The 23,849-nt window shown below is 39.3% G+C and overlaps 1 long non-coding RNA gene across 1 annotated transcript in view; it reads left to right on the top strand.

Annotated features, from left to right (window-relative positions):
• Positions 1-23,186: 23,186 nt before the first annotated feature.
• The window catches only part of LOC110203543 (uncharacterized), a 46,470-nt gene continuing 45,807 nt past the window's right edge, over positions 23,187-23,849 (top strand). Inside the window, exon 1 of the long non-coding RNA XR_002322988.2 lies at positions 23,187-23,486. This is a non-coding gene — a long non-coding RNA (uncharacterized LOC110203543). The remainder of the gene's footprint in view (positions 23,487-23,849) is intronic.

Genomic DNA, 23,849 nt, shown 5'->3' with positions numbered 1-23,849 from the left:
AGATGTGGAAATTATTAGGAAGCTTTGGGTGGTTTGTTTGTCAGTGGAGTAAAATCAGGGAATGTCCCCTTCCAAGCCTGATCAAAACCCCAAACTAGGCTTTGCATTTTGTTCCCTGCCCCCTTGTCTCATCTATCCTCTTTGGGAGCTGACTATCTTCCAAGGTCTTCAGGGAACTTACTTCAGGGAGGTGGATGGTCACAAACTACTGATTGTTTCTCAATCAATTCAGAAACTGGCTTTTATCAGCAAGCTGCTATGCTTGTGGTTCCATATAAGTATATGGAACACATAAGATTCTAAGGAATCCTAGAGAGCCTCTAGTCCACTTCCCTCATTTTACAGATGAGGAAACTGAGTCCTGGAGAAGGGAAGTGATTTGCCCTGCCCTAAATCACACAGGTGCCAAGTAGCAAAGCTGAAATTCAAACCCAGGTCCTTCTATTCCAGATTAAATGCTCTTCCCAAAGAGAGAATTCTACAAAGTGCATTTAATCATAATCTCTTTCTTCATCAGAATTAGTTCATCCTGTCCCCTTAAATTAAGCATCTTGTTTTGCCTAGCTATTTCCTCCATGTGCTCCTCAAAGCTCTGAATCCTCCCTGCATCCTTTAGGTTTCTGTAAGGAGATGCTGACTTTGTGCTTACACCATTCTTTAAAAGAGAAAGGATGCTTCCCTGGGTTGTTCTCTAGCCACCCCTGCTGGTTTATATTGAATAGTGGGGACTGGCTTTCCAGTAGCTGTTCAGTTTTCTTTACTCTAAATGAAGGATTTCAGTATGTCAGGGAGGGCTAATGTAATTAGGAAAACCAGATGATGTTGTGAGTTAAGAACTTTTCTTCATATTTCCTTATGTATTTCAGTTTGCCCAAAACAAGGAAAGTCAGAATTTCTTGAACCTGGCTTGATATTAATATCTGCAGCAATTAAAATAACAAAATGTGTAAAACTACAGAATCCACTGACAACCTGCATTGAAGTGAATATTAACAATAACAGCAGTTTCCATCAGTAGGAGGTTTTGCTTTTCTCAAAACAACTCTATCAAGGTAACTATCAACACCTCAATTTTATGGAGAAGGCAGACAGAGCTCAGAAAGATGAAGTGGCTTACTTGAGGTTCCATGGTTAATAAATGGCAGAATTAGGACAAGAACATGGGGCTTCTGATACAAGTCTAATGCTCTATTAAGTAAACCATAGCTTTAGTATAATGAAGTATGAAATTCAGGAAGCCACCATAAACAAATTCTTAATTTAGAAAGGCACTTGTTTAAAAAAAATTTTCTCTTCTCTGCATTTCTTTTTCAAATTTCTTTTTAAATTCAAATTTTTTAAAAAAAATTGTTGATAGCTTTTGCCTTTACATCCTTTACATTTTTATATGTATCCCAGGCAGCATTTGCATTAACTCTAGAAATCTTGGCAAATAACTACTCCTAGAGAGTTTTCTCTTATAATAAAAAATTTAAAATAGGCAGGGAAATAGTTCAACAAAGCCTAGCATTATATGTAGTGCTCTATTCCTGCAGTCCCCCAATTCTTAGAAAAAAAAAGGAAAGAAGTACATTCTCATATCTTACTTTGCATTAGTCTTCCCTCGGTTTCACAATCCTGCTATTATTAGGAGTAAAAAAAAATCCCTAACATCTTCATTGCTCTTGTTTTCCTTATGCTTGAAGAAGATAACTAGGGTTTTTTTTGCTTATTTTTCTATTATTATCTAAAGTAGTAGTTCTCAAAGTGTGATGTGGGGGTCTCCTCAGACCCTTACAGGGGGTCTGAGAAGGCAAAACTATTTTTGTAGTAATACAAATATGTATTAATGTTTAGTATGATAAATATTTAAATATATCCCACATAAAAGCTCTTTAAGCATCGTCAATAATTTTTTACAGTTGGAAGGGGTCCTGAGACCAAAAAGTTTGAGAATCACTGATCTTGGCTACTAAAACTGAATTGTTTTTTCTTTAAGGAATTATATTTATTTCTTCTTGATTATGGGCAACTGATTGTCACAGATCAAAGCTGAGCAAATAGCTTTGTAGTACAGTTACAGCCATGGGACAGAATTTTTGTTACTTTCTTTGTAATTTGCATGTCATCCTCCTTTTTTCTCTAAGTGTCTGGCTGGCAATGGGAACATTTGCATTAACTGGAGAAATAATGGCTAATGTGTGCTCAATAAGGTCTGTTTGCTCTAAAAGGGATCTACTTTTTCTCCTTTTCCTTTCCCCTCAGTTAAATCGGCATTTACAAACTACCTTAGAAACGTTGGCTTCTTAGAAACTTTCTCCAGAGGGAAATACAAGAAAACAAAGTTTGCTCTTGTCTGAGCTCTTAGGATTCTGGGGCCAAAATCATCCTCCAGCCAGAAAGAAACTTAGCTCCCCTGAAGCAGGAATTCTGTGTGTATAATGTCATTCAGGAGAAGAAGGGGGAGAGGAGGACCGACTTGTTTTTGCCAATTTCAATTAGATGTCTAAATGAGACAAGGCCCCTTTTCCTTTTGAGGATGGTTCTACCCGACTAGGAATATCGGAGAAAAGAACAGCTTCTCTCAGCTGGCCCCTTCTGTGGGTTTTCCCATACGAAACTATGTCACCAGTGCTGTTCAGCACTTTGTTATTATGACAGAAAAAAATGAATTTCTAATGCGCTATCTCTACCAGCTGCAAGTACCTTCTCTATTTCTAGTTCGCAAACATGCCTGCTACTGTTTTCTGCTAACTATTAATGAGCCCAGCTCAGAGGACTAGTTGGGAGAGCACACTTTCTAGGTTAGAAGGCTTCAAAAGCTAAAAAAAATCGAAAATGTTCTGTTTCCTTTATTTGCCCTCCTTCCCTTTTTCAGACCTGTCAAAATACATGGATGTTACGCGGGAGAAAATGCGAAATGTTGAACCAGGTCCTGGGGACCCTTCTGAGCATTTCCAATTGTTGGAGATTATTCACACAATTAGGCTTGGGGGTAGCTGCAAGTAGAGTTTTAGGAAGTGTTTTCTCAGTCAGCACAAAATTGTCCCCCTCCCAAGGGTTTTTTTTTTCTACTGCAGTGACTTAAGTGAAGGAAAACATGTTGTGTGGTGAATTTGAATTGAATTATTCAAAACTGTTTTGTGACCTTTGAGATCCTTGAAAAATTCTGTGATGTTTTATTGCCATTTTTGGTTCTGTTCCATTCTTGGAGATATTTGAGGGGTTCTACCAGTTCATGTTTTCATGCTAGGTTCCAGACCCACTCCCTATCAACCTGTCATAATCCTGCCAGGCCCTTTAAAAGGTCATTAATAGGTAACAAAGATAGGTCTCTTTCCAGAGGTTGGAAAACCATATATGTCACCTGAAAAAGAAAGAAGAGCCCCGTAGCACATTGTTCTAGTTAGTTCCTGTAGTTTCAGCACTTAATGCACGTCTCCCCCAAGGGTCAGGCCAGCCAGGGAGGCCTAAAGTAGTAGATCTTTATTATGTGTGTTTTACCTTTAAAATGTTTTTGTTGTCTTTTTTTTCAATTTTAAATTTATTTTATTTTTAATTTATGGAATAAAACAAGCATTTCCATAACATAGTATAATTAAAAAAAGATGATTGCACATCTTAACTCACAGGCAGCAGTCTGGATTTGTCCCATGGGTTATAGTTTGTGGACCTCTGATCTAGAATGGTCGTGGGAATTCAGTTATTTAGAAGCTAGTTCAGCAAGAAACATTTCACAAACCACCCAGAGTTTTAGATCTACCTTAGTGAGCCTCCTGGGGGTTCAATTCAATTTAGATACCTCAGTGGATCCAAGTCCCTGGATGGGCAGTCCTAGAATAGTTTTTAGAGCTCTATTTAGCCTGCACCTAAAGAATCACAAGATCATAAATTTAAAGCAGAGAAAGATGTTAGAGGTAACTGAGTCCAACTTGCTCATTTATAAAATGAGGAAACAGAGGCATAGAAAGGTTATGTGACTTGCCCAGGGTCACATACACTCTATCCACTTATGCCAAGAGTTAGTGCTTCAGGTGGGCTATAAATTAGACACTCATGAGTCCATCTGTAAGTCAATCACACACTCTCGGGGTTAGGATCAATACTGTATTATCTCATGGATGAGGGGAAATAAGAGCAGACTTGAGTAACCTTCATATTCATTCATTTAACACATTTATTGAGCATCTGTTAGACATAAGACTATTTTCTAGGTACTGTAGGGGGTACAAAGAGATATGAGGTAAGGTTTCTATGCTCAAAAAGCTTACAATCTAATAGGGAGATAAAAATATGTGTGTACAGCTATAGCTAATACTTATGAAGAATTTTAAATTCGAAAAGCACTTTATACAAATTATCCCCTTTTATTCTCACAAAATATCCATGAGGTAAGTGCTATTATTAGACCTGTTTTATAGATATGAGGTGCAGAGAAGTTAAGTGAGTTACTCAGGGTCACAGACAAGTTGGTGTGTCTGAGGCAGGATTTGAACTCAAGTCTTCCTGATCCCAAACCCAGTGTTCCATCAACTAAGTCACCTTGCTACCTCTGAGTAATTATAATACCACATAATATACGATGGATGTATAATTATATACTATTATATGGCTGTTCACCAGATAGGGCCCATCTCTATTAGGTTTAGGGGACCTAGAGACAAATAACATTGTGTTCCTCCTTTCTCCCATGCCCTGAACATTTTTATGTAGGCAAGGTTGATTAGGGGCATTAAAGTATAAGAGATTGAGGAAGGGGGGAAGGGGAAGAGGAAGGGAAGGGAAAGGAGGAGAGGAAAAAGGAGAGAAGAGGAGGGGAAAGGAAATAACTTTGAATTTTTTTTTCTATATGCTTAGGATCATAGATGTATAGCTGGAAGGAATTTTAGAGTTAGAGGCACCAGCCCCCTTCATATCATAGTTGAGGAATCTGAAGCCCACAGAGGTTATGTGAATCACATAGTCAGTAAGTGTTAATGGCAGGATTCAAACCCAGATCTTCTTGACTCCCAGTGCAATGCTTTCTCCACACTGCTGCCTCTCCTAATATGTATGTAAGGTACATAGGTTGCCAATACAGGCCATGCATCTGTCTACATGGATAACAACAACAACAATATCGATAGCTAACATTTATATAGCACATACTATATGGGGAGACTGATAGGTATCTCTAGAATATTACCCATCCCACTCCAAGGGAGACTCTTCTGTCTGGGGTAGAACAGAAAGGCCACTACCGTGGCTGCTCTCATTTCTGTACCCCTAAATATTGCTAGTCTAAGGGAATTATTTTTTTCTTAGGTTCAAGCAGCTTTCCTGGTGACTATTTCTTATAGAGGAGAGGGTATGGCAAGCTAATATGACCCCTTGACCCCTTCACCCGAAATACAAGTAACACAGAAGACTGTCACAAACAGTGAATTGTGAGTAAACCCATTATCTGAACAGATAGTAAACAGGAGTAAGAGAAACTAAAGATTAGACTCTACAAGACAAATACATGGAATGAATGAGCTCTCCTACTGGGAGCAAGATACCTCAGTTATGGGAGAAAAAGTCCCCGATTTCACATAGGAAGGAGTTCCCCAAAATCTCTAATGAGGCAAATTGAAAATCAAGGAGATGTTGAGGAGCAGAATTTTCCTCTTGTATCTGTCTTCCCTTGTCTTTTCTCTCTCTCCCTGGAGATGTTTCTGAAGAAAGTCTGGACTGACACGTGTCCTCTCTCAAAGCAGGACGACTGTCTGTGCTGTCCAAAGCTCTCATGCCAACTCATACAGGCATACAGCATCAAGTCATCAATCTCTCCACAAAGGAGGAGAGTCATATGCAAATGCACCAGGTTTAAACCTGATTTCCCTGTATGTGTTGTCCTCTTCAAGATAATGTAAGCCTCTTGTGCTTTCCACCTCCTGCTGAGTGCAATGTGTCCCCTGAGGGAAGGCAGCAAGGGGCTGGGCAGGGATTCTTGCATCTGCCCCAAAGCAAGGATTTCCACCTGTGCCAGCACAAGGCAACTTCCTCCTCCTGCTGCCAGCCTGATCTTCCAGCCAGGATGGGGACGACCTCCAGAGTGAAGAGGAACCCCCTTCACTTCATTTCTCCCTCTCTGTACTACACTTGGTGATCTCCCCAGCTCCCATGGATTTAATTACCAACTGTATGTTTATGATTCTCAAATCTACCTTTCTTGCCCCAGTCTCTCTGCTGATTCTCCAACTGTCTTTCAGACATCTTGAACTATATGTCTAGTAGACATCTTAAATTCACTATGTCAAAAACAGTACTCTTCCCCCTTAAACCCTTCCCCTTCCTACCTCCCCTATTACTGTAGAGAGCCACACCATCCTCCCAGTCCCTCAGGAGGCATCCTTGACTCCCCACTATCTTTCACCCCACCCCCATATACAAGCCATTGCCAAAGCCTGTCTATTTTACCTTTGCAACATCTCTCTAATACACCCCCTTTTTACTCTACCTTAATCTCCTCATGCCTGGAAAACTGCAATAGCCTGTTGGTGGGTCTACCTGCTTCCCATCATTCTCCAGTCCATCCTCTATTCAGACACTAGTGGTTTTCCTAAAGCTTAGATCCAACCATGTCAACTCCCCTACTCAATAAAATTCCAATGACCCCCCTATTGCATCCATGATTTAATATAAAACCCTCTATTTGGCCTTCAAAGCCCTTCATAACCTAGCCCTTCCTACCTTTCCAGTCTTCTAACTCCTCACTGCCCAACACACACTCTTCAATCCAGTGACACTGGCCTTCTGGCTATTCCTCAGATAAGTCACTCACTCCATCTCTCAACTGGGAATTTTCTCTGACCAAACTCCATGCCTGGAATTCTCTCCCTCCTCATCTCTACCTACTGGCTTCCCAGTCTTCTTTAAAGTCCTAAATAAAATCCCATCTTCTACAAGAAGCCTTTCCTAACCTGTCTTAATTCTAGTGCATTCCCTCTGTTATTTCTTATTTGTCTTTTATCTAGTTTGTTGATATAAATATGTTTGCTTATTGTCTCCACTTTAAGGGCAAGGACTGTCTTTTGCCTCTTTTTGTACTCCTGGAACTTAGTATAGTGTTTGGCATATAATAGATGCTTAATAAATATTTATTGATTGGTTGATCCTACCACCACCACCACCACCACCACCACCACCACTACTACTTCTACTGCTACTAGTACTACTACTACTGCTGCTATTACTACTACTACTGGATTAGAGAAGAATCAAGCTATCCTATACATTTCCTTCCTCATTGCCAGGTTCTATTCTCCAGTCAAGACTGAAGGGGAGGATTTCCTTCAGTTGGTGTACAACAGAGCTCATATTTATCAAGGACAACTTTTTTGAGAAAAAAATCACAAAAAAGGACATATGTTTCTTGAAAGTGACAAGAGAGTTTTTACTTTGTTGATGATGAGAGAAGATTCTGGACTACTTCATGTAAAATGATGTGCAAAATTATTTAGTACCCACCAGTGGAATTCTATCATTTCTTTCGCCTATCACTTCCCTAAATAACCACTCAGTACCAATAACAAGGGACCTAAGGCTCAGGAATTGGGGTGATGGTTACAAGTTGCCATGCTCTAAGGATTTGTCTGTTCATGCTCATGGCATTTGGTGGGCAGGAAGGTACCTGGGTAGGGGTATGGTGGAAAAGTCCAAGAAGTCCAAGAGTAGTGTAGTCAAGTGGGAAGCATACTTGACAAGTGATCATCCAGCCTTTTCTTGAAGACCTTCAGTGAATGAAAACCTACTACCCTCTGGTACAATACATTTAGACTGTTCTGACTGTTAGAAGCCTAAATAGCCTCATTGCAAATTCTGCCCGTTTTTCCTTGTCCTACCTTCCTGGGCCAAATGGAACAAAACTAGTCCCTCATCCACCTTACAATTCTTCAGATACTTAAAGACAACTACTGTATCCCTGTGTATTTTTTTTTCTCTTCAGGTTAACCAGCTTCAATTCCTTCAACCAATCCTTTATCATATTAACTAAAGCCTCCACCATTCTGGTTGCCCTCCTCTGGCTACCCTCTACCTTGTCAATGTCCTTCTTAAACTGTGGTGCCCAGAACTCAATCAACACAATACTCCAGATGCAATGTGGCCAAGGCAGAGTACCATGAATCACCTTCTTATTACTGGAAACCATGCTTCTCTTTTCTAATCAACCCAAAATCACATTAGATTTTTTTTTGACTATCACATCATACTGCCAAGTGAACTCCCCTAAAGCTCTCACATCTTAAAAAAACAAAAAACCCAAATCAAAACAAAAATACTAACAATGCCTTCTCCATTATGAATTTGGAAATTTTATTTTTTTGAGCCTAAGTGCATTTTTGCATTTTAATTGTCAAGTTATTTATCTATTAATAAATATTATGAATAATACTTGTTTGGTTATAATAATAATTTAATTTCCCAAAACTTCCCTTACAGTAATCTGGTGAAGTAGCTAGTACAAGCATTATTTCCATTTTACAGATGAGGAAATGCATTTAGGGAAGCTAAGCTGCTTGCCATATAATATACCTAATAAAAGTCAGAGCTAAGACTTGAATCTGGATCTTCAGAAGCCAATTCCAGCACTCTTTCCACTCTAACATATACAGAATGAGGTGCTAAGGCTCCACATAGAGAATACAAATTCAAAGTACTATTTTGCCCAGGTTTCCTCTTTGGGGTTTCCCAGTAGAAACCAGTTCTCCCCATGGCACTTAACCAAGTCTTAAATGAAGTGGTCGCTGTTGTATTTGCAGTCTTATGTAATGATGTTTTGTAGGGCCATTAATATCGGGAGAAACATTCTTAATTCCTGAGGAAAAAAAAAACCTAAATGAGAACAATTTATAAAGGATTTCCTTCTGCAGATAGATCTATAATTATTCAAAATAACTTTTAGGAAATAGGAGATGACTAAGAATCACATTTTGAAGAGCACAGCCAGTTTCATAATTTTAAATGTAAATTTTATTGATGTATTTTGTTTTTATGGCATCTACATTTCTGCCTGTCAGGAATCTCTTTCCCAGTCCCATCTCAGAGTGTCATCCCTTATAATAAATATAGCCTGCATAACTTTATGAGGGTTCTTATCCTAACCCCCAATCACACCAGCAAAGTTGGTTCCCCAGAGGGAAACTGACTACATCTCTCCCTTAGGGTTCTAAGTATACCCCTGAAGAGTTTAGAGTATCTTTCTAACGCTATAAGCTCAAGGACCCATTCCAGTTTGTTATTTTCAATATTCACTGCCAGTTACTGTTAGTTTCTGCCCTATATCACTGACCCATTGATTAGTGGCACTCCACTATTATTTAATCAATTAACATCAATTAGTTTTTGAAAAAGGATATTTACTGAGAATATATAACAAGAATAGATGTTACAAAGCATATTAATCTCCCCCCCCCCTCCTCCAAAAGGATAGTCTCCTGTTTCTGGGAGGAATGGGCTCAAACTTAAATAGTTGATTCAAAGCATCACCCCTACTAAGTTGGCTTCCAAATTTAGTATGACCTATGGCTATATAGATGACAAAGTGGATAGAAGGCTGGACCTTCATTCAGGAAGACTTGAGTTTGAATCCATCTTCAGACATTTTACTTAGTTGTATGACTCTGGGCAAGTCACTTAGCAACTGTATACCGCAGTTCTGTAAAATGGTAATAATAATATCAATACCTCCCAGGGTTTTTGTGAGAATAAAATGAGATAATCTTTGCAAAATATTTTGCAAACCTTAAAGTACTATATGAATGCTAGCTATTATTATGACTATTATTGCTTGAATAAAACATCATCATGGCTCCTGGGTTGATTCACTGCTGGCCCAGATCCTGCAGGTTCCTTCTCACTGGATTTGGCTGCTCACAATCTTTGGTATAGACTCTGGTCATCTGGCAGTTTCGTCTTTCAACCTTTCAATGCTCACAAGACTGTAGTCACCTTAATACTACTTGACTCAAGAGAATAATGATGATGGTGGTGGTGATGGTGATGATGATGTAACAAATATAAAGAAACAGAAGCACCAGGTATGCATGGCCACATGTGATCTTAGGTAGACTGAGAAGTTTGCTGATGCTAGTGCTACCTTTCTACCTACTAATGGTTGACAGCAGTTATTGCCATGACTGTCATCAGGAAAAAGAGAGTGAAGTCAAGTTATTGATGATGTGTATTGGTACATAGACCAACTTCCAGCAGCAAATTAAAAGATCCCTCTTTGTCACACAATAAGTGGACAGAAAATAGTCATAGGATACCTTGCCATGGTCTGAACTGGAGAGCTTGGCCTCTCTATTCCAAATCATCATGGATCCGTGGGTTATTGCATAAGGCAATAGAGAAATGAGTCTTTATTGTTCAGAGCCTGTTACATAAAGATTTTTTTTTAAAAGAGGAAGAAAAAGCAATTTAGCAGAACAACCAACACATCAACAAAATTCCTTTGGTATATGCACCATTTTATACCCACAGTCTTCAACCTTCTTCACAAAGAAGGGGAGGGGAGGTGTGGTATGTGAAGATATGTCATCTCATTTCTCTTCTTAGTCATTATAATTCATGTTATTCTTCTTTCCATTTACATTGTTGTAGTAAATGGTTCTTATAGTTTGCATCAGTTCGTGTAAGTTTCCCGAGCTTTCTTACATTTATCACAGTCATCACTTCATAAAGCATAGCAACATTCCACCGCATTCGTGGATTACAACTTGTTTAGCCATTCTCCAGTCAAAGGGTGACTGCTTTGTTTCTAGCTCTTTGCTACCACAAAGGGTTTTCACATTACATTTGTGTTGCCAATCAGCTTTGTGTATATGAAGATTTGAGCCAAATCAAATTTATAATAAATACAAAGGACTCAAGCTACCCAGTGACATAGGAAAGGAAACTGTAGAAAATTTCACATTGTACTTATTGTTGTACACATGTGTTTTGTTTCTGCCCCCCTCTTACTCCCTGCCTTCATTATAGGCTCCTTGAAAATAGGTATCTTGCTTTATATTTCTTTATTTCTCCTTCCCCTCACTCAGTGCCTAATATAAAGAACTTTACGCCTAGCAGATAATTAATATTGTTGAATTAATTAATTGATTGATTAATGGGTTAATTAATACATGGTGAATATTGCCTGAGTTTCTCCTCATTATCCCTCCTCATCCACAAAGGTATCAGGCTTGAAACTTCCTGTTTAGACTTACTTTGATCTGAAGAAGAATATTGGTACCACTCAGGTTGTCTGCTGAACTATAGTAGAGAAGTCCAGATGATAATTCTTGGAACAGTTTCAAGATATCTTTCTGTATAGAAACTAAATGCTTTTGTTTTTAAAAGTCTCCAAAATATCAGCTTCATTTCATTCCTCGGCATCTATGTCATATAATAGGCAGTCACATAAAGAAAGCCTTGCCCAGAAATGCCATTCAGTTAGGGGTTTTGGTAAGTTACTGTCTTTATTTCATTATTCATTGATTCTTTGTGATACTGTTCCAGTCATCTCCATTCTATGTCACCTAAACTCTAGCCACCATCCCCATCTCTTTCCCCATCAGAAACTTGGACTTTTCCTGTGGGATGCTGAGCTCCTATAACTCAAGCCTATTTGATAGGACCTTATATTTCCTAGAACTAGGTTTCCACTACACTTCCTGTGTATCTCCACACCAAGCTGCCTCATGTATTCTCACTTTCTCCCTTTCCAACTCCCTTTTATGTATCTTCTCCCACTAAAATGTCAGCTGTTCAGATAAAGAACTATCATGCATGCTTTGTTTAATAAATGCTCTATCAATCAAATACCTCTCTACTTCTCTCTCCTTCTGAATTATAAAAAATGGGCAAATTTGAAGATATTAAATCTAGTGTGCTCACCCATGGATGAGATGTGTTCAGTTCCCTTTCACTTCCTTTCCTTTAATCTCAGTTAAAGAGTACATAACTAAATAATTTCTCTCATGTAGAACATCTACTACTGTAGAATAGTTGTAGAACAACTACTGAGACAGGCAAAAATTTAAGTCTTTGCTCCTTTATTCAGATTTGTCTGCTATTTTTTCCCTTTTGAAAAGAATTTCTCAGGTAAACCTTTTAATTTCATTAAAGGTTCCCATTTAGTCTGGTGAGTCATTTAAATAGAATAACAGGGGTCCTTCTCTCCCTTCCTCCCTCCCTCCCTCCCTTCCTTCCTCCCTCCCTCCTTTCCCTTCTTCCTTTCCTTCCTTCCTTTCATTCTTCCTTCTTTCCTTCTTCCCTTCCTTCCATATCTCATTTGAAAAGGACAGTTTAAAAACTCTATACTACTTCTGATTAAACAATACAATTCAATTTTAAAGGATGAAAAAATCCATCAGAATTTAGAATATAGACTAGATCCCATCACTTCTTTGCCCAGCTGACCATAGATTTTCATAGAATTTTAGAGCCGAATTATGTAGATGAGTTTGAAACTCTAATATTCCAAGTGATTCTGAGCCCATGAAACTCCTCTCAAACTTTAATAAGCATATGTTACAGATCTTAGTAAGAGTTACTCAAGCATCTCATATCTACAGAACTGCAGAGCTCAGCTATCCCAGATTGATGGCCAGCTGTCAGCTCTGAGTGAGTGACTGACGATTGGTTGGGTCCCTGCAGGTGGTAGTGACATTGATGGAGAGTGATGGATGACTGTGACGCAGCCCCACCCCACCCACTTAACCATATGCATGACAGAAGGTCTTGCAGGCCCTCACTGACTTGTCTGACAATGCCTTTAAGTAGGCATTTAGATGTGTAAAAAACAATGCATTTGGATCCAGCAGTGATTCTGCCACAAATATGGAGCCATTTAATAGGTTGCTAATGTGAAAATAATTTTCTTTTCTGACTTTTGAATTGCAGAAATAATGACAGATGGGGAGAAACCATAGAACTGATAATGACTCTGCTGAGAGGGGGAAGCAGCTCTTCAGGAAATGTAAAAATAGTGTCCTTATCCTGTCAAAAGTTGACAGGAACCCATCCTTCTATTTTCGCCTTACCTCTTGTCACACCCACTTAGTTTTTTTCTTTCTCTTCCTTCCTCTTTAGTCCTGACTTGGTTGCTTCTCTTTCTCTTTGGTGCATTTTCCCAGGTAGACATGCCTTCCTTTCTTCATCCTCCCTTTTTCTTCCTCTGTCTCTCCTTCTTCTTCCTCTAACTCTTTCTCTCCTCTCTTCCCCTCTTCTTCCTCTTCTGCCTTTCTTTTCCTTTTCTCTAACTTTACCTCTTCCATATTCAGGTTTCATCTTTATAGGAGTTGCAGAAACGGTTTGTATCTTTGGAAATGAGCATCAGAAAACTTTTAGGAGATGGAACACAAAGGACTTATAGTTTATTTTAAATGAGGTAATGCTTATTATATTAAAAAAGGACTTAGCACAGTGTCTGGCAAAAGTAGGTACTTTATAAATGCTTATTCCATTCCTTTACCTCTTTCACGGTGAAATAGAATTAGGACTAGACACTGGAAAGTAGAGTTAGGGACTGAGTACATGTAATGTTGGAAGATGTCTAACCAGAAAGATTAAAAAGAATGATTGAGCAGTCATTTTAGATAAAGGGAAGATACTTGCTTTAAAATAAGGGCTGATTTTTTCTAAAATCATAGTTTTAGAATAGAGAAAAATCATACTATTTATATATAAAAAAGAAGGCATGTAAATCTCACAATGAAATCATTGCTTTCTTAGACTATTTTGAAGGAAAGTCCTAGCTAAATTAGTAAAATATCTGAATTACAGAATATTTTTAAAGAAAAGCCATTTTATTATAGTTGTACTCTGGTGTAGTAGTCAGAGAGTCAGGGTTGGTATAAAGAAGATATGGATTCAAATCCTGTTTCTGAGATATGCTAGGTACAAGACCATAGGCAAATCACTTAATTTCTATGTGATTCAGATAACTCCCTAGGATTTATCTAATAATCCAGCAATGAGTTGGACCTTCCTTGTGGAGGGAAGGGAGTTTCCACACCAAGAGTGTTATTCAGATCCACCCCCCCAAAGAATCTTACTTATTACTTTCAAGTATATACCATAAGGATAATTAAGCTAACCAAGTATTGTCTTGTAATACTAAGGTGCTGAAGAGACTTTCTTTAATAAATACAGGGGATTGATTTATACGGAACAGAGGATAACTGAATCTAGAATAAAAATTTTTTGTTATGAATGGATTAGATTGGATGACCTTCAAGGACCCTTCCAATTCAGAGGTTGTATGTGACTAAAGAGCTTGAAAACAGTTTGGTTTCCTAAACAGCTGAAAAATTCCCATTTTAACCTTATTTTCACAATTTATTTTCTTAACAAACCTTTTCTTTATAGGTCCTACCAAGTTAAACTATAGCCCAGCCCTTGTTCAAAAAAAATCACTAATTCTTAATCAGTCAAATCATAATGAATTTTTTATTATGCAGTACTATGCTAGCATTGTATAGTGCTTTAAGGTTTGCAAAGCACTTTAATAACATCATTCATTTTATTTGATATTTAAATGACTGTGGGGTGACAACTAGTTGAAAGTGTTCTTTTTGTCATGAGTGATTCTGCCCAGGTCTAACAGGTTTAAGAGGCAGAGTGAGAGGGAAGTGCCTTCCAGGTGTGGGGCACAAGAATGAAGATGTGCACACAAACACAAAAGAATGAAGATAAAAGATAATGTGAGGAGAAGGGAAAGGCTGATTTGCCTAGGCTGTAGAGAACATCAAGGGAAGAAGGGGTATTATAAAGCTGGAAAGTTAGGTTAGAGTCAACTTGCAAAGGGCTTTGTAAATGCCAAAAAGGAGTCTGTACTTGATTCCAGAGGCAACAGGGAACAGCTCTCTGCTTTCAGAAAATCATTTTGGCAGCTATGTGGAGAGTCAATTGTGGAGAATAGAGAGCCTTGAGTCTCTCACTCACTAGTTACTAAGTGGTCATTTTCTCAAACAAAATGCCAGAAGTTCAACTTTGACTGCAGGGTGCCCCTGTCCCACCCACCTCCACTGTAGAATGATTGTAGAAGGCCTTCTCCTGAGAAGGCAGATTAAGTTGAGGGTAGGCTTAGAAGACCCTCAAGTGATAACAAGCTGCTCAGAGACATCGCAAGGGGCACAACTGAGTCCAGAGAGAGATATATTTGCTAAAGTATCTTCTCTTCACTTATGAGACCACCAGCCTAGTACAGGTCCTCATCCCCCCTTTGTCTGGACTACTGCAATAACCTCTTCACTGGACTCCTGGTTTCCAATCTTTCCTCTCCCTCACTAATCTTCCACACAGGAGCAATCTGATGGCTTGCTTCCTCTCTCTTATCCCCTTGCCAGAAGGGCTGTTACCCATCCCTGCCCTACTCTTCCCAACCCTCACCTGGGGTCTTCATGCAGGCCACTGCTCTGGGGTTTCTATTTCTTCACTGTAGGATACTATCCCAGGGTATCTCTCCCTCCCAACTAAATGTGTATTAAAAATTAATTTGAGGGTGTGTTTTGTGAAGCTTGCCCTAGTTGCTAGAAGGGTTAGTTATGGCTCTGGCTCTGCCACTAAGTAGTTGTATGACTTTGAATAAATCACTTTCCCTCTTAGAGCCTTTTTATTCATTCGTACAATGAGAAGTTTGGACTAAAAGACCTCTAAGGACCTTTCCAGTTCTAACATTCTATGGAATTTTATTTAAATGAATGGATCCCTCCCACAAGCTCACATTCACAGTCTCCAGCAGGCCTGCACAATGTGTGGCCCAGCATGGCCTGCAGCATGTCAGCATCATGAAATCCTTTAGCATGCTACAATCTATCTGCAGGCTGCAGGTTATGCAGTCTGGTCTACAGGATCTGGAAGTTCAGAGTGGATACATAGCCTTTAAGGATGAACAAAAACAACAGATAGAACTTCAGGAACAAGAAATACTATCTATAGCTAACTGACAAAGTCAAGGATTGATTTAAATCAAACAAATGTGGCCAATGGGAACTTAAATGTAACACAGGGCCCATCTGACCATGGAAAAACGGCTCTGGTCTCACAGGATGAGTTCAGCCTCGAAAGCTTCTAGATAGTAATTCTATGGTATATGTCCTATATTCCCTTGGAAACCTGAATTTGGCTTGTTCTTAGGTCTTGTCTAGATATTCTCACTTGCCTCATAAGCTCACAGGGCACAAGGCATAGAATAGGTATACAACAGAAAATACAGGAAGTAGTTGTACCTGAGTCCATAGATAGTCAAGAAAATCTTCCCCAGTTAGGTCCCACCTCCCCCAAGCACTCATGGAGCCATTCCAACTTTGATTACAACCCAGGGGTTGAAGGTCCTCCATATAGAGAAAGAATTTAGGATACTAGCAATCCAAGTAACCCACTCCTCTAGCCCCAGTCTGGGATTAAGTCCTCCTTTCCAAGTGGGGAAATCAGGGCCATCAAAGTATGAATTTAATTATTTATAATATTATTTCTAACTAATTATGCCAATTGCTGCACTATCTCCCTCCCCCTTACCCACCCACCCACCCCCATCCAATCTGTTGCCAAGGCATGTTGATTTCACCTCTGCAACATCTCTCAAATATGCCCCCTTCTATCCTCTGACATTGCTACCACTCTAGTGCAGGCCCTCATCACCGCATCCCTTGATTACTGCAATAGCTTGCTGGTGGGTCTGCCTGCCTCAAGTCTCCCCCCATTCTAATCTATCCTCCATTCAGCCACCACAATGATTTTCTTAAAGTGCAGGTCCCATCATGAAACATTCCTACTCAATAAACTCCGGTGGCTTCCTATTTCCTCCAGGAGCAAATACAAAATGCTCTGTTTGGCATTCAAAGTCCTTCGTAAATGAGCCCCCTCCTACCTTTCCAGTATTCTTACATCTTATTCCCCAACATGTACTCTCTGATCCTGTTCTGTTTGATTTGAATAAGACACTTCATCTCTTGACTCTGGATTTTCTCTCTGGCTCTCCTCCAGGCCTAGAACACTTTCCATCCTCTGCTCCCATTACTGACCTCCTTGGTTCCTTTAAGTCCCAGCTAAAATCCTATCTTCTACAGGAAGCCTTTCCTAACCCCTCTTAATTCCAGTGCCTTTCCTCTTTTGATTATTTCCTATTTATCCTGCATATTACTTGCTTTGTATATATTTGTTTACATGTCGTGTCCCCCATAAGTTCCTTGAGGGTAGGGAATGTCTTTTGCCACTTTTTGTATCCCCAGCGCTTACCACATTGTGTGGCACATAGTAGGTGCTTAATAAAGGTTTATTGATTTACTAAAAAAGAAATTGTACAAAACTATAGCTCTTATCATCAATCTAACTTCCATAGCAGACCACAATATAACTTTGTATGATACTGACTGTAAATAAACTTCAATATGAACCAAATGTGCCTTGTTAAGTAAAATAACTAACACTCTATACTATCAAAATGGAAAGTCCTCATATCTAATTTTTGGAAAACATAGTTTTGCTTAACTGTCATAATTAGATTTTTTAAAGCTACTTGTTCCTCCAAAATTAGGAGTGTAGTCAAGGGGTATTATAAGCCTCAAATGATGTAATAATGGGTGTAAAGCACTTTACAAACCTGAAATGCCAGTGGTTGCTGCCGTTATCATTATTGTTATTATTAGCCTATAGTTACCAGGTCTCCATAAAGATAATAACCTCATTCTGGAACTTCCTACTGCATTCCAGTTGAGCTCAAGCAATGTTTCTAAAGTAATAAGAGCATGTACTGGTAAATATTTAATAATTGGACTTTCCAGGAGAAAAAAAAAATGTATGTGCACACATTTTGGGTTCAATCTGCATTATTAGCACTTTCTTAAGTCTAAATAATCAACAACAAAAAAATAAATCTTACCCTGACTTGTAGTGGTCTGATTTCAGAGGTGGAAATACTCACAACTACCATTTAACAATGGACTTTCTATATCTAGTCAACTCCAATTTGCCCCAGTACATCCCTGAGTATAGTCCATATGACTCATCATGCCAGTTGAGGGCAAAGTATGGTATTTTTTTCTCCTAGTTGTGGCTCTGTGCACAATATTCTTCAGTTCTAACTCTCTTCACCCCATCTCTGGTCCTTAGGTTCTGGCTCTCTGTCCCACTGATCTCTCTTTCTCCTTTCATGCTGTATTGCTTCATTGCTATTAATTCCTGGTCCTCTAGGTCACTCTTTTTCCTTGTCCTGTATATGCAGCTAGGCATTTTAGTAGGACACTGTCATTTAGCTATGCTGCCATCATTGCTATTGCTAAATGTCACATTTATACCTACATAGGTGTCATCCACATTTTGCTGATGCCACTACCACCCTTTCTTTGGCAAAGTGCCACAACAATTTTGTGGTGATTCAGCCCAGGACAATATGCCTCTTGGCTAATCAACATCTCTCTCTCTCTCTGTCCCTGTCTCTGTCTCTCTGTGTTTCTCTCTGTCTCTGTCTCTCTATCTGTCTCTCTATCTGTCTGCCTGTCTCTCTCTTTTAGTCAGGCCCATTGTTGTTTGTCCTTCATTTTTGGTGAGACCAATGATATCATAGGGTGATGTCTTGGCTTGTGTGTGAATTGGATTTAAGTGAGGCAGGGTTGCACAAACTCATCAGCCTCTCTCTTCCTCAGTCATCAAAGTCCAGGGGCAAGACAAAAAACCAGGACTACTGGCAATGGTCCAGGATACAGTGGATGACCTTGGTGTCTTCAATACCTGACAAAGCTGTAAGCGCTTCACGATGCCTGCTTCATCCACTTTTATGGATGCTGAAACAAATTGTGCTCATTTGCTTTTTCCACCAGGGGAAGTCTTCATGGGTTTGGAGTGGCCACGGACCGGTTTGAGGCCTGACCTTCAACCTACTTTAGCCCTCTGCTGAGAGGGTTTTATCTCGGTGTGGCTGCTGCCCATGCTACAGCTTCTTGGAACTACAGATGAGAGTTGAGTGAATCAGGTAGGCAGCAAAGGTAGATGAATAGCCATGAAAAGAGTTTAGCAAGCCCTCACATCAGAGGTGCTAGTCTTCCCTGAACACCCCATATACCCCAGTCAAGCCCATAGCCCCATCTGAAAGATACACAGAGAAGTCCCTCGGCCAGCTATGCAGACCTTCCCATTCACTCTTCCCAACTGATGCTCTCTAACACTTTGTCATAGACGGCTTAGAATGACAGAATTCCTCTTACCTGTTCTTTGCAAAAGAGTTAACGTGTGTGGTGATTATATTTTCTGATTTTAAAAAAGGTCAAAACATAGTTCTTTTGAAAAGTTCAATTAAAAGTACTTATTTTTTAATTGTAAAAAAATTAATTGATGCTTTGAGTTTTTTTAAACCCATTGCTCTTACTTCCAATAATCCCTTACCAAAAACTCCCTCCCTTTAATCCAAAAAGTCCATATACTTTTTTTTCTTAAAATCAGCTTCTAGGTTTGCTTTATTTATGTCACTCAGTACACAGAGCAAAAGACTACCAAGATAGTATTTACAATAAAGACGATAACCTAGAGAATTTGGAACTCAAAATTATAAAAGCAAACATTAAAAATTATTTTTACATATAATTGGGGAAAATAAAGTGCTAAATAATTAATTTTTTAAAAGATACCTCAGGAACTAGCTAATCTAAACCCCTCATTTTACAGAAGAAACTAAATCTCAGAGATATGGATGTTTCTCAAAAGTTATGCAGAGTTTACTGGCACTTTTTCTTCTCCTGGGGGGAGAAACTGGGGCACAGAGCAGTTAAGTGATTTGCCCAGTGTCACTCAGCTAGGATAGTGTCTGAGGCAAGATTCAAACTCAATTCAAACTCATGTTTTACCCGATTACACACACACATAGCCTATATTAAATTGCTTACCATCTTAGGAAGGGGTGAGAAAGGGAAAAAATTTGGAACTCAAAATTTTACAAAAAAAAAATGTTAAAAAAGTCTTTCTGACTCAAGTCCTGAGCTCTATTGTCTGCATTACCTGCATCTAGCACTGTAGGATTTGATTTTTTCAATGACAGTAGCAGTCATTATCTCCAAATTGTATCCTCTGCTCTGTTTAGGGTATTAGCCATAAGGGTCAAGAATTGTCCAAGAGTAGGATGATTGCAGGATCAGCCATTTAGAACTGAAAGGAGAGAGAAGAATTGATGGTAAGGTGCCCCAGAAGGTGCCTTAGCTTCTTCATCTGTAAAATGAATGAGTTGGTCTGGTGACCTCCTTGTGCGAAAGTATAGAAGCTCCTTCAGGGCAGGGGCTAGCCACTTTATCTTTCTACCTCCAGACTGAGAGTAATGCCATGCATAGTGTAAATGCTTAATAAGTGCTTGTTGTATTTGTACTCATATGGAAACAGATCATTGCGGATCTCATTGGTCCTGGACAGACAGTAGTAGATTAGATCAGGAGTTGATTGTGAATTGAGCATTTCAGGGAGAGGTGAGGGTATGCCTCAGCCCATTTGTACATGTACATATGATAGAAATTCTTTAGTTCTTTAGTTATTCACAACCCTTTCTCCTTGGCCCATCTAATTAGCATAGTAATAATAATAACAATGAATAATAATAATAATAATAATAATAATAATAATAATAATAAAATAGCTAAGTATTTATATATGGCTTTAAGGTTTGTAAAGTACATATATTAACTCAAACATTTGATCCTCCCAACAACCTTGGGATATAGTTGCTATTATCCCCATTTTACAGGTGAAGAGACTGAGGCAGAGGGCAGTTAAGTGTCTTGCCCAGTTCACCTCGATAGGGGTGTGCCTGAGGCAAGATTCAAACTCACATCTTTCTAACTCCAAGTCCTGAACTCTATCTACTTCATGAACTGCATCAAGCATGGTATCATTTGAATTTTTCCAATGACAGTAGCTATCATACCTGGCCCTAAAAATGCAATGTGTGGAACTGTATCCTCTTCTCTGTTTCAGGGCTTGGCCATAAGCAGTAGGAATTGTCCAAGAGGTGAATGACAGCAAGGTCATCCATTTAGAACTGAAAGTAACTCCTTCAATGTACAGATGAGGAAACTGAAGTTAAGTGAATTGACTAAAGTCACAGAACTAGAACAGGATTTGAACCCATGTCTTCCTAAAGTCCAGGATTCTATTCCTTATGCTCCTCCTTTTAGAGATGAAAAAAGGTGGGGTTAATTGACTTGCTGAGTAATGTACTCTGAGATCACAAAGGCACTTTTCAGCTTCCTTTGGAACAAGGCATTTATTTATATAGCATTTTAAGGTTTTCAAATAATTTTACATGCATTACCTCATTTTATCCTCACAATAAGGTAAGTGCTATTACAACCCTTATTTTAAAGATGAGCAAATTGAGACTGAGAGTTTTTAAGTGACTTACCCAGGGTCACATGGCCGGTCAAATGTCAGAAACAGGATTCAAATCCAGATCTTAACTCCCCTATTCACTGTATCTTAACTCAACTACTTTTCAAGCACATGAATGCAAGCAAAAAACATGAGTTCAGTTGTTTCAAAGTTCAGAGTAGTTAATGCTTTTAAAAAATGAATGGGTGGTGGGAAATAAATCATTTTTAAAAGAATGTCTTCTTGAAACATTAATACACTTCTAAGAAAAAAGAAATTTTGATCCTGGAAAGTAAGTTTACGAAAGTAACTGTTTTGATTCTATTTGGTACACACATACACACACACACACACACACACACACACACTCACACACACACACACACACACACAAACAGCTTGGAAACTTCTCATCTTCCTCTACATAATAGAAAGCGAGCATGGGCTGAGGAGGGAGGGAAGGAGTCGATGGTCAGCCCTCCCCCCCTCTCCTCTTTGATTAATCAGGGGCAGAATCGTGCTCCTGTTTTCAGGGAGCTTTCCTATCAGAGCTCTAATCTCTGGAGAATCCAAGCCTACAAAGCGATAACATCTGGTGCCTATTATTTCCCCAGATCTGTTGTGATTAGTCCATATGATAAGTCTGGCCAATTGCTATTAGGGTAAGATTGCTGCACTCCCTCCGTCAGGGGGCTGAAGCTGTCACTTCTGGTCTGTGGCCCCTGCTAATTTGCCAGCACAATTTCCAATATCTGCTAGAATCCCACAAGGAAATCTCATTGCCTTGCAGGGGCAATAGGCGAAGTCATTCCAGACAGAAGGCTAGCACTGATAATAGAAGGAAAGGTTTATCAATTAACTCAAGCAGCTTTGCTTAGACAGTGACAGGACCCCTCCTTGTCATTTCAGTTGTATCATGCTTATGGAGCTGTGCAAAGATTGAGTTGTGGGATGCCTGAAACAATGAATTATCAGTAAGTTGCAATAGCAGTCAGGACAGATGATGAAGCTTTCTAACTGCCTCCTCATAGGGAAGTGATGGACTCAAGATACACGATGAAACATACATTTTTGGACATGGCCAGTGTGCCAGCTTGTTTTGCTTGACTATGCATATTTATTACAAGGATTTTGTTTATCTTTTCTCCCCTAAATTCAATGGGGAGTAGAGTAGGAGGGAGAGAAAATGAATACTTGTTAATTAAAAAAAAAAGAAAAAGAAAATTAAGAAAAGAAAAACAGTTCTGGCCCCAAAATGATCTCTAGTACTAAAGAGACTCCTTTAGCTCTCCAAATACTTTCTCTCTCCTCTCTACATCATGTCCACCCCCAATCTATGCTGGGCAAGCATAATAGTGGTTTGTCATCTGAGATGCACGAAAGGGATTTATGATCATAAAAAGAGAATTTACACATGGTGCTGCAGAAGTTATTAATATCACCTATAATATTACGTGTAGGGAACTGTAGGACGATGAGGACCACAGGCTGTTCATGAGACTTCACTGATGGGCGAAGGCCCCTCTCGGGTGTTAGTACATGTGCAGAATATCCTGGCTCAGTTCTCCGTCCACAGACCTTGCATTCCCCAATCAGCAGAACTCTGATACTAGGCAAGCTCAAACTATAACACAATGTTGCTAGCTCAAGCACAGTCAGCTCTAGCACAAAGAGATATCCAGTATTGCTAACTTATGTATCAAGTATTGCTAGTTCACGTATCAAGTATTGGGAACATTCCGGGAACGAAAAGTACATGGTGTTTTACGGGAGCTGCACTGGAGAAGGACACAGTCAGGATAATGTTGCAAAGAAATGTACTTGCGGATACTTTGATTGCTATTCGCATGGGAAAGATGCTCGGTGTTGCCTATTGGTAAAGATATGTAAACCTTGTTGCTTTGTTCACTGTTACATTGAGGTATTGTTCCCATGAGTAAAAGATATAAAACGCTGAAGGCAGGACCAGAGGGTAGTAGTAGTAGTACTAGTAGTAGTAGGGGTAGGAGTAGTAGTAGCAGTAGCAGTAGCGAGTAGGGTAGCTGCGTAGTTGATTACCCACTTGAGAGAAAGGCTGAATAAACCTTTTGAAACTACACCTCTCTGTCGACTCCACTCCGTTTTCCGGGGACGCCCCAAGACTGCAGGTGCAGGTGAGTATGACTCAGGCAGCCCTCCTCAAGTAACGAGAACCGTTACAATTACCTGTGCCCCAAACCCATCTAAAGTACAGATTAAAGAGACTTCAGCTATAGTAACTATTATTTATATACTACTTTAAGTTGTACAAAGTGCTTTGTGATTATCTCACTTTATTCTCACGATAGCCTTGGGAAGTAGAGGCTATTTTTAATTCACATTTTATAGAAGAGGAGCCTGAGGCAGAGACTAAGTGACTTGTCCAAGGTCACACAGTAAGTGTCTGAGACTGGATTTTAACTTGGATCTTCCCTTACCCCAGATCCAGCACTATCCTCTACATCACCTGGGAAAACAATCAATCAGCTGTTCTGTTA

Source organism: Phascolarctos cinereus, unplaced genomic scaffold (genome assembly GCF_003287225.1).
Source record: "Phascolarctos cinereus isolate Bilbo 61053 unplaced genomic scaffold, phaCin_HiC Scaffold_5;HRSCAF=322, whole genome shotgun sequence".
NCBI lineage: Eukaryota > Metazoa > Chordata > Mammalia > Diprotodontia > Phascolarctidae > Phascolarctos > Phascolarctos cinereus.
This window is presented reverse-complemented; position numbering and strand designations above follow the sequence as displayed.